Genomic DNA, 23490 nt, shown 5'->3' with positions numbered 1-23490 from the left:
TTGTTTTCATAATAGCAAACATAAGTATATTAGTCATTCTCAGTAAAATCATACAGTCATCCATAATATATTAACATTAACCATTAACAGAAACACCCTAGGTGCTGGTCAAGCTCTAAGCCTAGCCACTTCTCAAAGCAGCTACCCAGAAGACTCCTTGCTATCCTATGGCTTCACACCTGATCTGCTCCCCCACATAGTGAGATCATCACAGTTCCACCACATGGAAACATAAGGGTTAGCACGTATAAAACCAACCATAGTATAAATATCATTTAACAATTATTTGTTCAAACCAACATGTATTTCCAAGATAGATATAAACCAATAGCATACATATTAATTAAAGAAATCCATAACCCTAGTATACAATCCATACCATATGTATACATAATCCACATCCAAAGCAAAGTCACACCACCGTATAATCCATGATGTAACCAACACATCCAAACCAAATGTTGGCCTCAACACCTATCCAAACCAAGTGTTGATACGGTGAAACATGTCAGCAACCCATGTCTCATGCCTAACCTCTCATGGAAAGTATACAGTTGGATTACGTCGTCACGTAACCCTGGTGGGGTCACCTCATCCATCGGTATGACTCGACCCAGACCCATACCGGTAGCAAATAGATACTTAGAGGAGTACTTCAGAATCCACCTAACATCTGAAGTGGTTTACTATATAATCCTTGGAAAATTTCCAAATTGGAAATCCTCACAATGGGATTCCGAAATACCATATTTTCTCCAAAGATTATATCCCTGATCTCACCAAGAGACCTCCCATCCATAACCTTACTCCTCTCAGTCCTATTTACTTTTCCAAACCACATACACATACTTCATAATTATATATATAAACATAATCATAACCATGCCAAATTAAATATCCAAAACAACCACCAACTTGAATAAATAACAACCATCAATTTAAATAAATAACAACCTTCATACAAACAAAATAGCATATTAAAAGTTATACTACTCCTATCATGCTCATGTATACTAGATTAAGTCTTATAAGTACTACCCATACTAGATTAATTTTATAAATGCCACCCTTACTTGGATAAACCTGAATTGAAACTCGGGCAGAAACTGAGACTATAGCACAGCTGCCTCCCAAAGGCTCCTTCCGTCTAAAATAGGGGCCGGAGCTAAAACTAGGACAGAACCTCCTCCTCTAGATTTCCCTTGGTCTTCAAAGAGAAGAAGAGGGAAAGAAGAGAGTATGAGAGAAGAGAGAATGAGAATTGAGGGATGAGAAGTATTTCTTGGGATGGTTTGCAATGGAGAAGTGAAGGCCTATTTATAGCCTCCAAAACACATTAAAAAAATGTAAAATAATGGAGAAAAAGATAGACAAAACTAAGTGGAATGAATTAGTGGAATGAATTATAGAAGTTGGTGGGATGAATTAATGGAGTTGGTGTGAATTAATGGAGTTGGTGCCATGTTCTTTTCCGCACCGACTTTGGCTACTGATTTGGACCTTATAGACAGCCGAATCGGAAAATATTTCCTTCATGAAAGTTGTAGGATTTTCTCTTATCTTTCCATAGCCACCACGTTTGTATCATTTGAACAACCACCGACCAAGTTATACCCCAAACACCGAGGCTTGCCAATCAGCCCAGCGAGAAACAATTGTATTAATAAAAGTCCAATTTTGACCTCCTAAACGACCGATTTTGCAAATGGCTATTTCTGCAAACGTTGTGCGTTTTCCTCTTAGATTTCCATTGACACCAATTTTGCATCATTTGGAGCATCACAGCCCAAGTTATGCCTCGGACACTGAGACTAGTCAGTCAGCCCAGCGAGAAATGATTCTAAAAAAAATTTCACAACTATCTAATTAGATCTAACAACACACATATCTTTCTAAGCATAAATGGAGTGTGAATTATCTATAATTGAAGTAAAATATAACCACCAAATTATGACCAAATACCACATAGTAATAATGACAATAATAATAATAATAGTAATAATCATGTTGAAAACTGAGATGTTACAATTCTCCCCAACAACAAAAATTTTCGTCCTCGAAAATTCACTTACTCAAAAGAGATATGGGTATTGATCCTTCATATTGTCTTCCAACTCCCAAGTGGCTTCATTAGTGTCTGCATCCCAAATAACCTTCACCAAATTGATAGATTTACCTCGCAACTTCTTAACTCTCTTGTCTGCCACTGAAACTGGTTGTTTCTCAAAAGTTAAATTCTCCTTCACTTGCACTGCCTCTGATTCCAAGACATGACTCGGATCGTGAATATACTTCCTCAGTTGTGACACATGGAATACATCATGCAGATTAGATAGAAATGGAGGTAATGCAATCTGATATGCCACTGGTCCAATCCTCTTGAGAATTTGATACGGTCCAATAAACTTAGGATTCAACTTCTTCGCTTTGATAGCTCTTCCCACACCTGTGGTAGGAGTTACCTTCAAAAATACATGTTCTCCCTCTGAAAATTCCAAAGGTTTCCTCCTCTTGTCTGCATAAGACTTTTGTCGACTCTGAGTAGCTCTCATTCTTCCCTGAATTTGTTTCACTTTTTCAGTAGTTTGCAAGATAATCTCTGGTCCCACCATCATTGATTCTCCTTCTTTAAACCAACACAAAGGTGTTCGACACTTCCTCCCATACAGAGCCTCAAATGGTGCCATTTCTATACTTGCGTGAAAACTGTTATTATAAGTGAACTCAACCAAAGGCAACATCTCTTCCCAACTCCCTAGATGATCCAAAATACAAGCCCTCAACAAGTCCTCCAAAGATTGAATAGTCCTCTCAGACTGCCCATCAGTTTGTGGGTGATAAGCAGAACTGAGTCTCAACTTAGTTCCTAACGCCTGATGCAAACTCTGCCAAAATCGGGATGTAAAACGAGGATCCCTATCAGAGATGATACTAGAGGGCACACCATGTAATCTAACAATCTCCTTAATATACAATTGAGTTAACCTTTCTAAGGACCACTTTATATTCACCGGAAGAAAATGAGCACACTTAGTTAATCTATCCACGATCACCCAAATAGAATTACAATTCTTAGCAGACCTTGGTAATCCAACAACAAAATCCATAGTTATACTATCCCATTTCCATTCAGGGATCTCCATCATTTGTAACAAACCTCCTGGTTTTTGATGTTCCACTTTAGCTTTTTGACACACAATGCAAGATGCAACATACTCAGCTATCTCCCTTTTCATTCCATTCCACCAAAACATTTTCTTCAAATCTTGATACATTTTTGTCATACCTGGATGTATACTCAATTTGCTTTTATGAGCTTCCTCAAATATCAATTTCTTCAACTCCTCATCCTGTGGAATACAAATTCTACTCTTGTACCTCAAAATTCCATCTGTACCTTGTTCAAATCCTTCAGCTTTCCCAGAACTCATCAACTCCTTAACCTTGTTCAAACTCGCATCCTGAACTTGTTTTTGTTTCACCATCTCTAAGAAATCACTAGTAATGGTAGTCATACCACAACTAATGAAATTTGGGGCAACCACCACGTTAAGATTCATATCCCTGAATTTCTCTACCAACTCCATCTCTTTAACCATCATGTAAGACATATGGAGAGATTTTCTACTCAAAGCATCTGCCACCACATTTGCTTTACCTGGATGGTACATTAACTGAAAATCATAATCTTTCAAAAATTCAATCCACCTCCTTTGCCTCATATTTAACTCTTTCTGATCAAACAAATATTTCAGACTCTTATGATCACTGAACACATCAAACTTTGCCCCATAGAGATAATGCCTCCAAATCTTCAAAGCAAAAACTACCGCCGCCAACTCTAGATCATGCGTAGGATAATTCCGTTCATGAGTCTTTAACTGCCTAGATGCATAGGCCACAACCTGCCTATCTTGCATAAGAACACATCCTAAACCTTGATGAGATGCATCACAATAAACCTCAAAAGATTTATTAGGATCTGGCAAAATCAACACTGGAGACGACGTCAGCTTTTCCTTTAACTCTTGAAAACTCCTTTCACACTCCTCCGTCCATACAAAGGGATGATCCTTCCTGGTTAGCTGTGTTAAAGGCATAACTATTTTAGAAAATCCTTCTATGAATCTTCTATAATAGCCAGCCAATCCCACAAAACCTCTAACTTCAGTAACTGATTTCGGACGCTCCCACCTCAAAACTGCTTCCACCTTAGTAGGATCAACTGCAATTCCTTGTCCAGATATTACATGGCCCAAGAACTTAACTTCAGATAGCCAAAACTCACATTTTGATAATTTTGCAAATAATTGTTTCTCCTTCAATACTTGCAAAACTATCCTCAAATGTTCTCTATGTTCTTCTACAGATCTAGAGTAAACTAGAATATCATCAATGAATACTACAACAAACTTATCCAAAAAAAGTCTGAAAATCCTATTCATATAATCCATGAAAACAGCTGGAGCATTCGTCACTCCAAAAGGCATGACAATATACTCATAATGACCATACCGAGTCCTGAAAGCAGTCTTTGGTATGTCCTCCTCCTTTACCCGTATCTGGTGATACCCAGACCTCAAATCAATCTTGGAGAAAACAGAAGCTCCTTTTAACTGATCCATCAAATCATCGATCCTTGGCAATGGGTACTTATTCTTGATTGTCAGTTTATTTAACTGCCTATAATCTACACATAACCTCATACTACCATCCTTCTTCTTTACTAATAACACGGGTGCTCCCCACGGAGAGACACTAGGTCTGATCATCTGCTTCTCCAAAAGTTCTTCAATCTGCTTTTTCAATTCTGACAACTCTGCTGGTGCCATTCTATAAGGAGAAATGGATACTGGTCCCGCCCCTGGTATAAGATCAATACTAAACTCCAACTCTCGCTTTGGTGGTAATCCAGGAATATCATCTGGAAAAACTTCTGGAAACTCTCTAACAACCTCAATACTATTCAACAATTTTTCATTCTCTACACTAATAAAGGATAGGATCATAAACCCTAGAGCTCCATCCTTCAACAACCCATCCACCTGTCTATTAGAAATAAACCTTTCCTGTTTAACAGCAGGAAAGATTAATCTCTTCTCTGAACAATCTATCAAAATCTTATTGATAGAAAGCCAGTCCATCCCTAAAATCACATCCAAATCCGATAAAGGTAAACAAAACAAGTTCACCTTATAACAACGCCCTTCTACTTCTATTGTACATCCTAAACAAACCTCAGAAGTCAAAACAGACCCTGAAGCTGGGGTAGAAACAACTAGATCCACACTCAAGGAATTCACAACTAATTTTGATCTCCTCACACATTCGTAAGAAATAAAAGAATGTGATGCACCAGAATCAAATAGAATAGAAATATCATTACCATCAATTTTGCCCTTCCCCTTTACTAGCTCAGATGATGTTTCAGCTTCAACACTTGTTAAGGCAAAAACACGTCCTGCTGCAGTAGGTCGATCCACCTTTTGGTTCTCTCTAGCTGGAGCATTTCTGATATTGCAATCTTTAGCCATGTGACCCACCTTGCCACATTTAAAACACGCATAATTCTTTGTAGGACAGTCCCTCATCATATGTGGGCCTCCACACGTATAGCATCTAACAGCTCCTGTAGTAGTAGTCCCCATGGGTTTCTTATTAGCATTCCCAATCTGAAATTGGGATGGTCTCTTTTGAGATTGTTTCCCCCTTCTAGATGATCCTTCTGGTCCTTTCACCATTTTATTCCCTCCCTCAAATCTTTCAACCGTTTTTGCCTTTTCAACCAGCATTGGGAATTCCATAATTCCCATAGGAACAATGGTTTTCTTCAGCTCAAATCTTAGACCTTCACTGAACTTCCTGCATCTCCATGCTTCAGTGATAGCTTGAGAATAGTATCTAGCCAAGTGTTCAAACTTGACCACGTACTCCTGTACTGACATGTTCCCTTGTTGCAGTCTCAAAAACTCGGCTTCCTTAGCATATCTGGCGCTATCTGGAAAATATTTCTCCAGAAATACCTTTTTAAAATTCTCCCAATTCACCGCCTCCCCTCTGGCCTTCATCATAACCTGAGCACCTTTCCACCAGCAGCTAGCCTCACCCACCAACATATAAGTAGCATAAACAAGCTTCCTCTCCTCGGGGCATTGCATCACCATGAAAATTTTCTCTATTTCTTCAATCCATTGGTCAGCAACTTCTGGTCCATCAACACCTGTGAATTGAGGAGGATTCCCTTTTCTAAACTCTGACAAGCCCCTATACTCATCAGGTACGTTAGTCCTAGCTGTCTCAGCTGCAGCCCGATTGGCCTCCATCTGAGCCAACAAAGTATTCTGTTGTCCAATAGCAGCAGCAATTAACTCCATAGCTTGAGCAATTTGCCGCTCATCCATGCTTGAAGAAGAATTAGAATGATTTCCCCTACCAACCATCCTAAAAAAAATCAAGGAATTTTATGAGTTTACACTAAAACTCATAAGAAATTCCTAATCAAGATCAAGAAACTCATGAAGTTCCTTTCATTTCCACACAACGGAAATGCAACAAGACCATTTCCCACAAACCCTAAAGAGACTTGACCAGCTCTGATACCAAAATTGTAACGACCCACCTTAGGTCATCACATCAATAACCAACCAAAATAAAAGAGCATTTATAATAAAAAAAATAGAGCAAAAGCCAGCTACGCTAGAGTGTAAAAATTGTTTTCATAATAGCAAACATAAGTATATTAGTCATTCTCAGTAAAATCATACAGTCATCCATAATATATTAACATTAACCATTAACAGAAACACCCTAGGTGCTGGTCAAGCTCTAAGCCTAGCCACTTCTCAAAGCAGCTACCCAGAAGACTCCTTGCTATCCTATGGCTTCACACCTGATCTGCTCCCCCACATAGTGAGATCATCACAGTTCCACCACATGGAAACATAAGGGTTAGCACGTATAAAACCAACCATAGTATAAATATCATTTAACAATTATTTGTTCAAACCAACATGTATTTCCAAGATAGATATAAACCAATAGCATACATATTAATTAAAGAAATCCATAACCCTAGTATACAATCCATACCATATGTATACATAATCCACATCCAAAGCAAAGTCACACCACCGTATAATCCATGATGTAACCAACACATCCAAACCAAATGTTGGCCTCAACACCTATCCAAACCAAGTGTTGATACGGTGAAACATGTCAGCAACCCATGTCTCACGCCTAACCTCTCATGGAAAGTATACAGTTGGATTACGTCGTCACGTAACCCTGGTGGGGTCACCTCATCCATCGGTATGACTCGACCCAGACCCATACCGGTAGCAAATAGATACTTAGAGGAGTACTTCAGAATCCACCTAACATCTGAAGTGGTTTACTATATAATCCTTGGAAAATTTCCAAATTGGAAATCCTCACAATGGGATTCCGAAATACCATATTTTCTCCAAAGATTATATCCCTGATCTCACCAAGAGACCTCCCATCCATAACCTTACTCCTCTCAGTCCTATTTACTTTTCCAAACCACATACACATACTTCATAATTATATATATAAACATAATCATAACCATGCCAAATTAAATATCCAAAACAACCACCAACTTGAATAAATAACAACCATCAATTTAAATAAATAACAACCTTCATACAAACAAAATAGCATATTAAAAGTTATACTACTCCTATCATGCTCATGTATACTAGATTAAGTCTTATAAGTACTACCCATACTAGATTAATTTTATAAATGCCACCCTTACTTGGATAAACCTGAATTGAAACTCGGGCAGAAACTGAGACTATAGCACAGCTGCCTCCCCAAGGCTCCTTCCGTCTAAAATAGGGGCCGGAGCTAAAACTAGGACAGAACCTCCTCCTCTAGATTTCCCTTGGTCTTCAAAGAGAAGAAGAGGGAAAGAAGAGAGTATGAGAGAAGAGAGAATGAGAATTGAGGGATGAGAAGTATTTCTTGGGATGGTTTGCAATGGAGAAGTGAAGGCCTATTTATAGCCTCCAAAACACATTAAAAAAATGTAAAATAATGGAGAAAAAGATAGACAAAACTAAGTGGAATGAATTAGTGGAATGAATTATAGAAGTTGGTGGGATGAATTAATGGAGTTGGTGTGAATTAATGGAGTTGGTGCCATGTTCTTTTCCGCACCGACTTTGGCTACTGATTTGGACCTTATAGACAGCCGAATCTGAAAGTATTTCCTTCATGAAAGTTGTAGGATTTTCTCTTATCTTTCCATAGCCACCAAGTTTGTATCATTTGAACAACTACCGACCAAGTTATACCCCAAAAACCGAGACTTGCCAATCAGCCCAGCGAGAAACAATTGTATCAATAAAATTCCAATTTTGACCTTCTATACGACCGAATTTGAAAATAGCTATTTCAGTAAAAGTTGTGCGTTTTTCTCTTAGATTTCCATTGACACCAATTTTGCATCATTTGGACCATCACAGCCCAAGTTATGCCTCGGACACTGAGACTAGTCAGTCAGCCCAGCGAGAAATGATTCTAAAAAAAAAAAATTTCACAACTATCTAATTAGATCTAACAACACACATATCTTTCTAAGCATAAATGGAGTGTGAATTATCTATAATTGAAGTAAAATATAACCACCAAATTATGACCAAATACCACATAGTAATAATGACAATAATAATAATAATAGTAATAATCATGTTGAAAACTGAGATGTTACAATTCTCCCCAACAACAAAAATTTTCGTCCTCGAAAATTCACTTACTCAAAAGAGATATGGGTATTGATCCTTCATATTGTCTTCCAACTCCCAAGTGGCTTCATTAGTGTCTGCATCCCAAATAACCTTCACCAAATTGATAGATTTACCTCGCAACTTCTTAACTCTCTTGTCTGCCACTGAAACTGATTGTTTCTCAAAAGTTAAATTCTCCTTCACTTGCACTGCCTCTGATTCCAAGACATGACTCGGATCGTGAATATACTTTCTCAGTTGTGAAACATGAAACACATCATGCAAATTATATAGGAATGGAGGTAATGCAATCTGATATGCCACTGCTCCAATCCTCTTGAGAATTTGATACGGTCCCAATAAACTTAGGATTCAACTTCTTAGTTTTAATAGCTCTTCCCACACCTGTGGTAGGAGTCACCCTCAAAAATACATGTTCTCCCTCTTTAAACCAACACAAAGGTGTTCTACATTTCCTCACATATAGAGTCTCAAATGGTGCCATTCCTATACATGCGTGAAAATTGTTTTTATAAGTGAACTCGACCAAAGGCAACATTTCTTCCCAACTCCCTAGATGATCCAAAATACAAGCCCTCAACAAGTCCTCCAAAGATTGGATAGTCCTCTCAGACTGCCCATCAGTCTGTGGGTGATAAGCAGAACTGAGTCTCAACTTAGTCCCTAACGCCTGATGCAAACTCTGCCAAAATCAAGATGTAAAACGAGGATCCCTATCAGAGATGATACTGGAGGGCACACCATGTAATCTAACAATCTCCTTAATATACACTTGAGTTAACCTTTCTAAGGACCACTTTATATTCACCGGAAGAAAATGAGCACACTTAGTTAATCTATCCACGATCACCCAAATAGAATTACAATTCTTAGCAGACCTTGGTAATCCAACAACAAAATCCATGGTTATACTATCCCATTTCCATTCAGGGATCTCCATCATTTGTAACAAACCTCCTGGTTTTTGATGTTCCACTTTAGCTTTTTGACACACAATGCAAGATGCAACATACTCAGCTATCTCCTTTTTCATTCCATTCCACCAAAACATTTTCTTCAAATCTTGATACATTTTTGTCATACCCGGATGTACACTCAACTTGCTTTTATGACCTCCCTCAAGTATCAACTTCTTCAACTCTCCATCTTGTGGAATACAAATTCTGCCTTTGTACCTTAAAATTCCATCTGTACCTTGTTCAAATCCTTCAGCTTTCCCAGAACTCATCAACTCCTTAACCTTGTTCAAACTCGCATCCTGAACTTGTTTTTGTTTCACCATCTCTAAGAAATCACTAGTAATGGTAGTCATACCACAACTAATGAAATTTGGGGCAACCACCACGTTAAGATTCATATCCCTGAATTTCTCTACCAACTCCATCTCTTTAACCATCATGTAAGACATATGGAGAGATTTTCTACTCAAAGCATCTGCCACCACATTTGCTTTACCTGGATGGTACATTAACTGAAAATCATAATCTTTCAAAAATTCAATCCACCTCCTTTGCCTCATATTTAACTCTTTCTGATCAAACAAATATTTCAGACTCTTATGATCACTGAACACATCAAACTTTGCCCCATAGAGATAATGCCTCCAAATCTTCAAAGCAAAAACTACCGCCGCCAACTCTAGATCATGCGTAGGATAATTCCGTTCATGAGTCTTTAACTGCCTATAATCTACACATAACCTCATACTACCATCCTTCTTCTTTACTAATAACACGGGTGCTCCCCACGGAGAGACACTAGGTCTGATCATCTGCTTCTCCAAAAGTTCTTCAATCTGCTTTTTCAATTCTGACAACTCTGCTGGTGCCATTCTATAAGGAGAAATGGATACTGGTCCCGCCCCTGGTATAAGATCAATACTAAACTCCAACTCTCGCTTTGGTGGTAATCCAGGAATATCATCTGGAAAAACTTCTGGAAACTCTCTAACAACCTCAATACTATTCAACAATTTTTCATTCTCTACACTAATAAAGGATAGGATCATAAACCCTAGAGCTCCATCCTTCAACAACCCATCCACCTGTCTATTAGAAATAAACCTTTCCTGTTTAACAGCAGGAAAGATTAATCTCTTCTCTGAACAATCTATCAAAATCTTATTGATAGAAAGCCAGTCCATCCCTAAAATCACATCCAAATCCGATAAAGGTAAACAAAACAAGTTCACCTTATAACAACGCCCTTCTACTTCTATTGTACATCCTAAACAAACCTCAGAAGTCAAAACAGACCCTGAAGCTGGGGTAGAAACAACTAGATCCACACTCAAGGAATTCACAACTAATTTTGATCTCCTCAAACATTCGTAAGAAATAAAAGAATGTGATGCACCAGAATCAAATAGAATAGAAATATCATATTAATTGGTATCAGAGTGGCGCAGCGGAAGCGTGGTGGGCCCATAACCCACAGGTCCCTGGATCGAAACCAGGCTCTGATACCAAAATTGTAACGACCCACCTTAGGTCATCACATCAATAACCAACCAAAATAAAAGAGCATTTATAATAAAAAAAATAGAGCAAAAGCCAGCTACGCTAGAGTGTAAAAATTGTTTTCATAATAGCAAACATAAGTATATTAGTCATTCTCAGTAAAATCATACAGTCATCCATAATATATTAACATTAACCATTAACAGAAACACCCTAGGTGCTGGTCAAGCTCTAAGCCTAGCCACTTCTCAAAGCAGCTACCCAGAAGACTCCTTGCTATCCTATGGCTTCACACCTGATCTGCTCCCCCACATAGTGAGATCATCACAGTTCCACCACATGGAAACATAAGGGTTAGCACGTATAAAACCAACCATAGTATAAATATCATTTAACAATTATTTGTTCAAACCAACATGTATTTCCAAGATAGATATAAACCAATAGCATACATATTAATTAAAGAAATCCATAACCCTAGTATACAATCCATACCATATGTATACATAATCCACATCCAAAGCAAAGTCACACCACCGTATAATCCATGATGTAACCAACACATCCAAACCAAATGTTGGCCTCAACACCTATCCAAACCAAGTGTTGATACGGTGAAACATGTCAGCAACCCATGTCTCACGCCTAACCTCTCATGGAAAGTATACAGTTGGATTACGTCGTCACGTAACCCTGGTGGGGTCACCTCATCCATCGGTATGACTCGACCCAGACCCATACCGGTAGCAAATAGATACTTAGAGGAGTACTTCAGAATCCACCTAACATCTGAAGTGGTTTACTATATAATCCTTGGAAAATTTCCAAATTGGAAATCCTCACAATGGGATTCCGAAATACCATATTTTCTCCAAAGATTATATCCCTGATCTCACCAAGAGACCTCCCATCCATAACCTTACTCCTCTCAGTCCTATTTACTTTTCCAAACCACATACACATACTTCATAATTATATATATAAACATAATCATAACCATGCCAAATTAAATATCCAAAACAACCACCAACTTGAATAAATAACAACCATCAATTTAAATAAATAACAACCTTCATACAAACAAAATAGCATATTAAAAGTTATACTACTCCTATCATGCTCATGTATACTAGATTAAGTCTTATAAGTACTACCCATACTAGATTAATTTTATAAATGCCACCCTTACTTGGATAAACCTGAATTGAAACTCGGGCAGAAACTGAGACTATAGCACAGCTGCCTCCCCAAGGCTCCTTCCGTCTAAAATAGGGGCCGGAGCTAAAACTAGGACAGAACCTCCTCCTCTAGATTTCCCTTGGTCTTCAAAGAGAAGAAGAGGGAAAGAAGAGAGTATGAGAGAAGAGAGAATGAGAATTGAGGGATGAGAAGTATTTCTTGGGATGGTTTGCAATGGAGAAGTGAAGGCCTATTTATAGCCTCCAAAACACATTAAAAAAATGTAAAATAATGGAGAAAAAGATAGACAAAACTAAGTGGAATGAATTAGTGGAATGAATTATAGAAGTTGGTGGGATGAATTAATGGAGTTGGTGTGAATTAATGGAGTTGGTGCCATGTTCTTTTCCGCACCGACTTTGGCTACTGATTTGGACCTTATAGACAGCCGAATCTGAAAATATTTCCTTCATGAAAGTTGTAGGATGTTCTCTTATCTTTCCATAGCCACCAAGTTTGTATCATTTGAACAACCACCGACCAAGTTATACCCCAAAAACCGAGGCTTGCCAATCAGCCCAACGAGAAACAATTGTATCAATAAAAGTCCAATTTTGACCTCCTAAACGACCGATTTTGCAAATGGCTATTTCTTCAAAAGTTGTGCGTTTTTCTCTTAGATTTCCATTGACACCAATGTTGCATCATTTGGACCATCACAGCCCAAGTTATGCCTCGGACACTGAGACTAGTCAGTCAGCCCAGCGAGAAATGATTCTTAAAAAAAAAATTTCACAACTATCTAATTAGATCTAACAACACACATATCTTTCTAAGCATAAATGGAGTGTGAATTATCTATAATTGAAGTAAAATATAACCACCAAATTATGACCAAATACCACATAGTAATAATGACAATAATAATAATAATAGTAATAATCATGTTGAAAACTGAGATGTTACAATTCTCCCCAACAACAAAAATTTTCGTCCTCGAAAATTCACTTACTCAAAAGAGATATGGGTATTGATCCTTCATATTGTCTTCCAACTCCCAAGTGGCTTCATTAGTGTCTGCATCCCAAATAACCTTCACCAAATTGATAGATTTACCTCGCAACTTCTTAACTCTCTTGTCTGCCACTGAAACTGGTTGTTTCTCAAAAGTTAAATTCTCCTTCACTTGCACTGCCTCTGATTCCAAGACATGACTCGGATCGTGAATATACTTCCTCAGTTGTGACACATGGAATACATCATGCAGATTAGATAGAAATGGAGGTAATGCAATCTGATATGCCACTGGTCCAATCCTCTTGAGAATTTGATACGGTCCAATAAACTTAGGATTCAACTTCTTCGCTTTGATAGCTCTTCCCACACCTGTGGTAGGAGTTACCTTCAAAAATACATGTTCTCCCTCTGAAAATTCCAAAGGTTTCCTCCTCTTGTCTGCATAAGACTTTTGTCGACTCTGAGTAGCTCTCATTCTTCCCTGAATTTGTTTCACTTTTTCAGTAGTTTGCAAGATAATCTCTGGTCCCACCATCATTGATTCTCCTTCTTTAAACCAACACAAAGGTGTTCGACACTTCCTCCCATACAGAGCCTCAAATGGTGCCATTTCTATACTTGCGTGAAAACTGTTATTATAAGTGAACTCAACCAAAGGCAACATCTCTTCCCAACTCCCTAGATGATCCAAAATACAAGCCCTCAACAAGTCCTCCAAAGATTGAATAGTCCTCTCAGACTGCCCATCAGTTTGTGGGTGATAAGCAGAACTGAGTCTCAACTTAGTTCCTAACGCCTGATGCAAACTCTGCCAAAATCGGGATGTAAAACGAGGATCCCTATCAGAGATGATACTAGAGGGCACACCATGTAATCTAACAATCTCCTTAATATACAATTGAGTTAACCTTTCTAAGGACCACTTTATATTCACCGGAAGAAAATGAGCACACTTAGTTAATCTATCCACGATCACCCAAATAGAATTACAATTCTTAGCAGACCTTGGTAATCCAACAACAAAATCCATGGTTATACTATCCCATTTCCATTCAGGGATCTCCATCATTTGTAACAAACCTCCTGGTTTTTGATGTTCCACTTTAGCTTTTTGACACACAATGCAAGATGCAACATACTCAGCTATCTCCCTTTTCATTCCATTCCACCAAAACATTTTCTTCAAATCTTGATACATTTTTGTCATACCTGGATGTATACTCAATTTGCTTTTATGAGCTTCCTCAAATATCAATTTCTTCAACTCCTCATCCTGTGGAATACAAATTCTACTCTTGTACCTCAAAATTCCATCTGTACCTTGTTCAAATCCTTCAGCTTTCCCAGAACTCATCAACTCCTTAACCTTGTTCAAACTCGCATCCTGAACTTGTTTTTGTTTCACCATCTCTAAGAAATCACTAGTAATGGTAGTCATACCACAACTAATGAAATTTGGGGCAACCACCATGTTAAGATTCATATCCCTGAATTTCTCTACCAACTCCATCTCTTTAACCATCATGTAAGACATATGGAGAGATTTTCTACTCAAAGCATCTGCCACCACATTTGCTTTACCTGGATGGTACATTAACTGAAAATCATAATCTTTCAAAAATTCAATCCACCTCCTTTGCCTCATATTTAACTCTTTCTGATCAAACAAATATTTCAGACTCTTATGATCACTGAACACATCAAACTTTGCCCCATAGAGATAATGCCTCCAAATCTTCAAAGCAAAAACTACCGCCGCCAACTCTAGATCATGCGTAGGATAATTCCGTTCATGAGTCTTTAACTGCCTAGATGCATAGGCCACAACCTGCCTATCTTGCATAAGAACACATCCTAAACCTTGATGAGATGCATCACAATAAACCTCAAAAGATTTATTAGGATCTGGCAAAATCAACACTGGAGACGACGTCAGCTTTTCCTTTAACTCTTGAAAACTCCTTTCACACTCCTCCGTCCATACAAAGGGATGATCCTTCCTGGTTAGCTGTGTTAAAGGCATAACTATTTTAGAAAATCCTTCTATGAATCTTCTATAATAGCCAGCCAATCCCACAAAACCTCTAACTTCAGTAACTGATTTCGGACGCTCCCACCTCAAAACTGCTTCCACCTTAGTAGGATCAACTGCAATTCCTTGTCCAGATATTACATGGCCCAAGAACTTAACTTCAGATAGCCAAAACTCACATTTTGATAATTTTGCAAATAATTGTTTCTCCTTCAATACTTGCAAAACTATCCTCAAATGTTCTCTATGTTCTTCTACAGATCTAGAGTAAACTAGAATATCATCAATGAATACTACAACAAACTTATCCAAAAAAAGTCTGAAAATCCTATTCATATAATCCATGAAAACAGCTGGAGCATTCGTCACTCCAAAAGGCATGACAATATACTCATAATGACCATACCGAGTCCTGAAAGCAGTCTTTGGTATGTCCTCCTCCTTTACCCGTATCTGGTGATACCCAGACCTCAAATCAATCTTGGAGAAAACAGAAGCTCCTTTTAACTGATCCATCAAATCATCGATCCTTGGCAATGGGTACTTATTCTTGATTGTCAGTTTATTTAACTGCCTATAATCTACACATAACCTCATACTACCATCCTTCTTCTTTACTAATAACACGGGTGCTCCCCACGGAGAGACACTAGGTCTGATCATCTGCTTCTCCAAAAGTTCTTCAATCTGCTTTTTCAATTCTGACAACTCTGCTGGTGCCATTCTATAAGGAGAAATGGATACTGGTCCCGCCCCTGGTATAAGATCAATACTAAACTCCAACTCTCGCTTTGGTGGTAATCCAGGAATATCATCTGGAAAAACTTCTGGAAACTCTCTAACAACCTCAATACTATTCAACAATTTTTCATTCTCTACACTAATAAAGGATAGGATCATAAACCCTAGAGCTCCATCCTTCAACAACCCATCCACCTGTCTATTAGAAATAAACCTTTCCTGTTTAACAGCAGGAAAGATTAATCTCTTCTCTGAACAATCTATCAAAATCTTATTGATAGAAAGCCAGTCCATCCCTAAAATCACATCCAAATCCGATAAAGGTAAACAAAACAAGTTCACCTTATAACAACGCCCTTCTACTTCTATTGTACATCCTAAACAAACCTCAGAAGTCAAAACAGACCCTGAAGCTGGGGTAGAAACAACTAGATCCACACTCAAGGAATTCACAACTAATTTTGATCTCCTCACACATTCGTAAGAAATAAAAGAATGTGATGCACCAGAATCAAATAGAATAGAAATATCATTACCATCAATTTTGCCCTTCCCCTTTACTAGCTCAGATGATGTTTCAACTTCAACACTTGTTAAGGCAAAAACACGTCCTGCTGCAGTAGGTCGATCCACCTTTTGGTTCTCTCTAGCTGGAGCATTTCTGATATTGCAATCTTTAGCCATGTGACCCACCTTGCCACATTTAAAACACGCATAATTCTTTGTAGGACAGTCCCTCATCATATGTGGGCCTCCACACGTATAGCATCTAACAGCTCCTGTAGTAGTAGTCCCCATGGGTTTCTTATTAGCATTCCCAATCTGAAATTGGGATGGTCTCTTTTGAGATTGTTTCCCCCTTCCAGATGATCCTTCTGGTCCTTTCACCATTTTATTCCCTCCCTCAAATCTTTCAACCGTTTTTGCCTTTTCAACCAGCATTGGGAATTCCATAATTCCCATAGGAACAATGGTTTTCTTCAGCTCAAATCTTAGACCTTCACTGAACTTCCTGCATCTCCATGCTTCAGTGATAGCTTGAGAATAGTATCTAGCCAAGTGTTCAAACTTGACCACGTACTCCTGTACTGACATGTTCCCTTGTTGCAGTCTCAAAAACTCGGCTTCCTTAGCATATCTGGCGCTATCTGGAAAATATTTCTCCAGAAATACCTTTTTAAAATTCTCCCAATTCACCGCCTCCCCTCTGGCCTTCATCATAACCTGAGCACCTTTCCACCAGCAGCTAGCCTCACCCACCAACATATAAGTAGCATAAACAAGCTTCCTCTCCTCGGGGCATTGCATCACCATGAAAATTTTCTCTATTTCTTCAATCCATTGGTCAGCAACTTCTGGTCCATCAACACCTGTGAATTGAGGAGGATTCCCTTTTCTAAACTCTGACAAGCCCCTATACTCATCAGGTACGTTAGTCCTAGCTGTCTCAGCTGCAGCCCGATTGGCCTCCATCTGAGCCAACAAAGTATTCTGTTGTCCAATAGCAGCAGCAATTAACTCCATAGCTTGAGCAATTTGCCGCTCATCCATGCTTGAAGAAGAATTAGAATGATTTCCCCTACCAACCATCCTAAAAAAAATCAAGGAATTTTATGAGTTTACACTAAAACTCATAAGAAATTCCTAATCAAGATCAAGAAACTCATGAAGTTCCTTTCATTTCCACACAACGGAAATGCAACAAGACCATTTCCCACAAACCCTAAAGAGACTTGACCAGCTCTGATACCAAAATTCACAAAAGAGCATTTATAATAAAAAAATAGAGCAAAAGCCAGCTACGCTAGAGTGTAAAAATTGTTTTCATAATAGCAAACATAAGTATATTAGTCATTCTCAGTAAAATCATACAGTCATCCAAAATATATTAACATTAACCATTAACAGAAACACCCTAGGTGCTGGTCAAGCTCTAAGCCTAACCACTTCTCAAAGCAGCTACCCAGAAGACTCCTTGCTATCCTATGGCTTCACACCTGATCTGCTCCCCCACATAGTGAGATCATCACAGTTCCACCACATGGAAACATAAGGGTTAGCACGTATAAAACCAACCATAGTATAAATATCATTTAACAATTATTTGTTCAAACCAACATGTATTTCCAAGATAGATATAAACCAATAGCATACATATTAATTAAAGAAATCCATAACCCTAGTATACAATCCATACCATATGTATACATAATCCACATCCAAAGAAAAGTCACACCACCGTATAATCCATGATGTAACCAACACATCCAAACCAAATGTTGGCCTCAACACCTATCCAAACCAAGTGTTGATACGGTGAAACATGTCAGCAACCCATGTCTCACGCCTAACCTCTCATGGAAAGTATACAGTTGGATTACGTCGTCACGTAACCCTGGTGGGGTCACCTCATCCATCGGTATGACTCGACCCAGACCCATACCGGTAGCAAATAGATACTTAGAGGAGTACTTCAGAATCCACTTAACATCTGAAGTGGTTTACTATATAATCCTTGGAAAAGTTCCAAATTGGAAATCCTCACAATGGGATTCCGAAATTCCATATTTTCTCCAAAGATTATATCCTTGATCTCACCAAGAGATCTCCCATCCATAACCTTACTCCTCTCAGTTCTATTTACTTTTCCAAACCACATACACATAACATACTTCATAATTATATATATAAATATAATCATAACCATGCCAAATTAAATATCCAAAACAACCACCAACTTGAATAAATAACAACCATCAACTTAAATAAATAACAACCTTCATACAAACAAAATAGCATATTAAAAGTTATACTACTCCTATCATGCTCATGTATACTAGATTAAGTCTTATAAGTACTACCCTTACTTAGCATACTAGATTAATTTTATAAATACCACCCTTACTTAGTATACTAGATTAATTTTATAAATACCACCCTTACTTAGTATACTAGATTAATTTTATAAATACCACCCTTACTTGGATAATCCTGAACTGAAACTCGGGCAGAAACTGAGACTATAGCACAGCTGCCTCCCCAAGGCTCCTTCCGTCTAAAACAGGGACCGGAGCTAAAATTAGGACAGAACCTCTTCCTCTGGATTTCTCTTGGTCTTCAAAGAGAAGAAGAGGGAAAGAAGAGAGTATAAGAGAAGAGAGAATGAGAATTGAGGGATGAGAAGTATTTCTTGGGATGGTTTGCAATGGAGAAGTGAAGGCCTATTTATAGCCTCCAAAACACATTAAAAAATGTAAAATAATGGAGAAAAAGATAGACAAAACTAAGTGGAATGAATTAGTGGAATGAATTATAGAAGTTGGTGGGATGAATTAATGGAGTTGGTGTGAATTAATGGAGTTGGTGCCATGTTCTTTTCCGCACCGACTTTGGCTACTGATTTGGACCTTATAGACAGCCGAATCTGAAAATATTTCCTTCATGAAAGTTGTAGGATTTTCTCTTATCTTTCCATAGCCACCAAGTTTGTATCATTTGAACAACCACCAACCAAGTTATACCCCAAAAACCGAGGCTTGCCAATCAGCCCAACGAGAAACAATTGTATCAATAAAAGTCCAATTTTGACCTCCTAAACGACCGATTTTGCAAATGGCTATTTCTGCCAAAAGTTGTGCGTTTTTCTCTTAGATTTCCATTGACACCAATTTTGCATCATTTGGACCATCACAGCCCAAGTTTTGCCTCAAACACTGAGACTAGTCAGTCAGCCCAGCGAGAAATGATTCTTAAAAAAAAAAATTTCACAACTATCTAATTAGATCTAACAACACACATATCTTTCTAAGCATAAATGGAGTGTGAATTATCTATAATTGAAGTAAAATATAACCACCAAATTATGACCAAATACCACATAGTAATAATGACAATAATAATAATAATAGTAATAATCATGTTGAAAACTGAGATGTTACAATTCTCCCCAACAACAAAAATTTTCGTCCTCGAAAATTCACTTACTCAAAAGAGATATGGGTATTGATCCTTCATATTGTCTTCCAACTCCCAAGTGGCTTCATTAGTGTCTGCATCCCAAATAACCTTCACCAAATTGATAGATTTACCTCGCAACTTCTTAACTCTCTTGTCTGCCACTGAAACTGGTTGTTTCTCAAAAGTTAAATTCTCCTTCACTTGCACTGCCTCTGATTCCAAGACATGACTCGGATCGTGAATATACTTCCTCAGTTGTGACACATGGAATACATCATGCAGATTAGATAGAAATGGAGGTAATGCAATCTGATATGCCACTGGTCCAATCCTCTTGAGAATTTGATACGGTCCAATAAACTTAGGATTCAACTTCTTCGCTTTGATAGCTCTTCCCACACCTGTGGTAGGAGTTACCTTCAAAAATACATGTTCTCCCTCTGAAAATTCCAAAGGTTTCCTCCTCTTGTCTGCATAAGACTTTTGTCGACTCTGAGTAGCTCTCATTCTTCCCTGAATTTGTTTCACTTTTTCAGTAGTTTGCAAGATAATCTCTGGTCCCACCATCATTGATTCTCCTTCTTTAAACCAACACAAAGGTGTTCGACACTTCCTCCCATACAGAGCCTCAAATGGTGCCATTTCTATACTTGCGTGAAAACTGTTATTATAAGTGAACTCAACCAAAGGCAACATCTCTTCCCAACTCCCTAGATGATCCAAAATACAAGCCCTCAACAAGTCCTCCAAAGATTGAATAGTCCTCTCAGACTGCCCATCAGTTTGTGGGTGATAAGCAGAACTGAGTCTCAACTTAGTTCCTAACGCCTGATGCAAACTCTGCCAAAATCGGGATGTAAAACGAGGATCCCTATCAGAGATGATACTAGAGGGCACACCATGTAATCTAACAATCTCCTTAATATACAGTTGAGTTAACCTTTCTAAGGACCACTTTATATTCACCGGAAGAAAATGAGCACACTTAGTTAATCTATCCACGATCACCCAAATAGAATTACAATTCTTAGCAGACCTTGGTAATCCAACAACAAAATCCATGGTTATACTATCCCATTTCCATTCAGGGATCTCCATCATTTGTAACAAACCTCCTGGTTTTTGATGTTCCACTTTAGCTTTTTGACACACAATGCAAGATGCAACATACTCAGCTATCTCCCTTTTCATTCCATTCCACCAAAACATTTTCTTCAAATCTTGATACATTTTTGTCATACCTGGATGTATACTCAATTTGCTTTTATGAGCTTCCTCAAATATCAATTTCTTCAACTCCTCATCCTGTGGAATACAAATTCTACTCTTGTACCTCAAAATTCCATCTGTACCTTGTTCAAATCCTTCAGCTTTCCCAGAACTCATCAACTCCTTAACCTTGTTCAAACTCGCATCCTGAACTTGTTTTTGTTTCACCATCTCTAAGAAATCACTAGTAATGGTAGTCATACCACAACTAATGAAATTTGGGGCAACCACCACGTTAAGATTCATATCCCTGAATTTCTCTACCAACTCCATCTCTTTAACCATCATGTAAGACATATGGAGAGATTTTCTACTCAAAGCATCTGCCACCACATTTGCTTTACCTGGATGGTACATTAACTGAAAATCATAATCTTTCAAAAATTCAATCCACCTCTTTTGCCTCATATTTAACTCTTTCTGATCAAACAAATATTTCAGACTCTTATGATCACTGAACACATCAAACTTTGCCCCATAGAGATAATGCCTCCAAATCTTCAAAGCAAAAACTACCGCCGCCAACTCTAGATCATGCGTAGGATAATTCCGTTCATGAGTCTTTAACTGCCTAGATGCATAGGCCACAACCTGCCTATCTTGCATAAGAACACATCCTAAACCTTGATGAGATGCATCACAATAAACCTCAAAAGATTTATTAGGATCTGGCAAAATCAACACTGGAGACGACGTCAGCTTTTCCTTTAACTCTTGAAAACTCCTTTCACACTCCTCCGTCCATACAAAGGGATGATCCTTCCTGGTTAGCTGTGTTAAAGGCATAACTATTTTAGAAAATCCTTCTATGAATCTTCTATAATAGCCAGCCAATCCCACAAAACCTCTAACTTCAGTAACTGATTTCGGACGCTCCCACCTCAAAACTGCTTCCACCTTAGTAGGATCAACTGCAATTCCTTGTCCAGATATTACATGGCCCAAGAACTTAACTTCAGATAGCCAAAACTCACATTTTGATAATTTTGCAAATAATTGTTTCTCCTTCAATACTTGCAAAACTATCCTCAAATGTTCTCTGTGTTCTTCTACAGATCTAGAGTAAACTAGAATATCATCAATGAATACTACAACAAACTTATCCAAAAAAGGTCTGAAAATCCTATTCATATAATCCATGAAAACAGCTGGAGCATTCGTCACTCCAAAAGGCATGACAATATACTCATAATGACCATACCGAGTCCTGAAAGCAGTCTTTGGTATGTCCTCCTCCTTTACCCGTATCTGGTGATACCCAGACCTCAAATCAATCTTGGAGAAAACAGAAGCTCCTTTTAACTGATCCATCAAATCATCGATCCTTGGCAATGGGTACTTATTCTTGATTGTCAGTTTATTTAACTGCCTATAATCTACACATAACCTCATACTACCATCCTTCTTCTTTACTAATAACACGGGTGCTCCCCACGGAGAGACACTAGGTCTGATCATCTGCTTCTCCATAAGTTCTTCAATCTGCTTTTTCAATTCTGACAACTCTGCTGGTGCCATTCTATAAGGAGAAATGGATACTGGTCCCGCCCCTGGTATAAGATCAATACTAAACTCCAACTCTCGCTTTGGTGGTAATCCAGGAATATCATCTGGAAAAACTTCTGGAAACTCTCTAACAACCTCAATACTATTCAACAATTTTTCATTCTCTACACTAATAAAGGATAGGATCATAAACCCTAGAGCTCCATCCTTCAACAACCCATCCACCTGTCTATTAGAAATAAACCTTTCCTGTTTAACAGCAGGAAAGATTAATCTCTTCTCTGAACAATCTATCAAAATCTTATTGATAGAAAGCCAGTCCATCCCTAAAATCACATCCAAATCCGATAAAGGTAAACAAAACAAGTTCACCTTATAACAACGCCCTTCTACTTCTATTGTACATCCTAAACAAACCTCAGAAGTCAAAACAGACCCTGAAGCTGGGGTAGAAACAACTAGATCCACACTCAAGGAATTCACAACTAATTTTGATCTCCTCACACATTCGTAAGAAATAAAAGAATGTGATGCACCAGAATCAAATAGAATA

The 23490-nt window shown here is 38.2% G+C and overlaps 1 non-coding gene across 1 annotated transcript; it reads left to right on the top strand.

Annotated features, from left to right (window-relative positions):
* The first annotated feature begins 11169 nt into the window (after nt 1–11169).
* TRNAM-CAU (transfer RNA methionine (anticodon CAU)) lies at nt 11170–11241 on the top strand. Its single transcript has one exon. It is a non-coding gene; the product is annotated as a tRNA-Met (tRNA).
* Nucleotides 11242–23490: the final 12249 nt, after the last annotated feature.

Source organism: Cajanus cajan, chromosome 4 (genome assembly GCF_000230855.2).
Source record: "Cajanus cajan strain Asha chromosome 4, NIPB_CcT2T_4, whole genome shotgun sequence".
In the NCBI taxonomy this organism is placed as follows: domain Eukaryota; kingdom Viridiplantae; phylum Streptophyta; class Magnoliopsida; order Fabales; family Fabaceae; genus Cajanus; species Cajanus cajan.
Note: the sequence above shows the minus strand (reverse complement) of the source record. Positions and strands in the feature narration are given on the sequence as shown.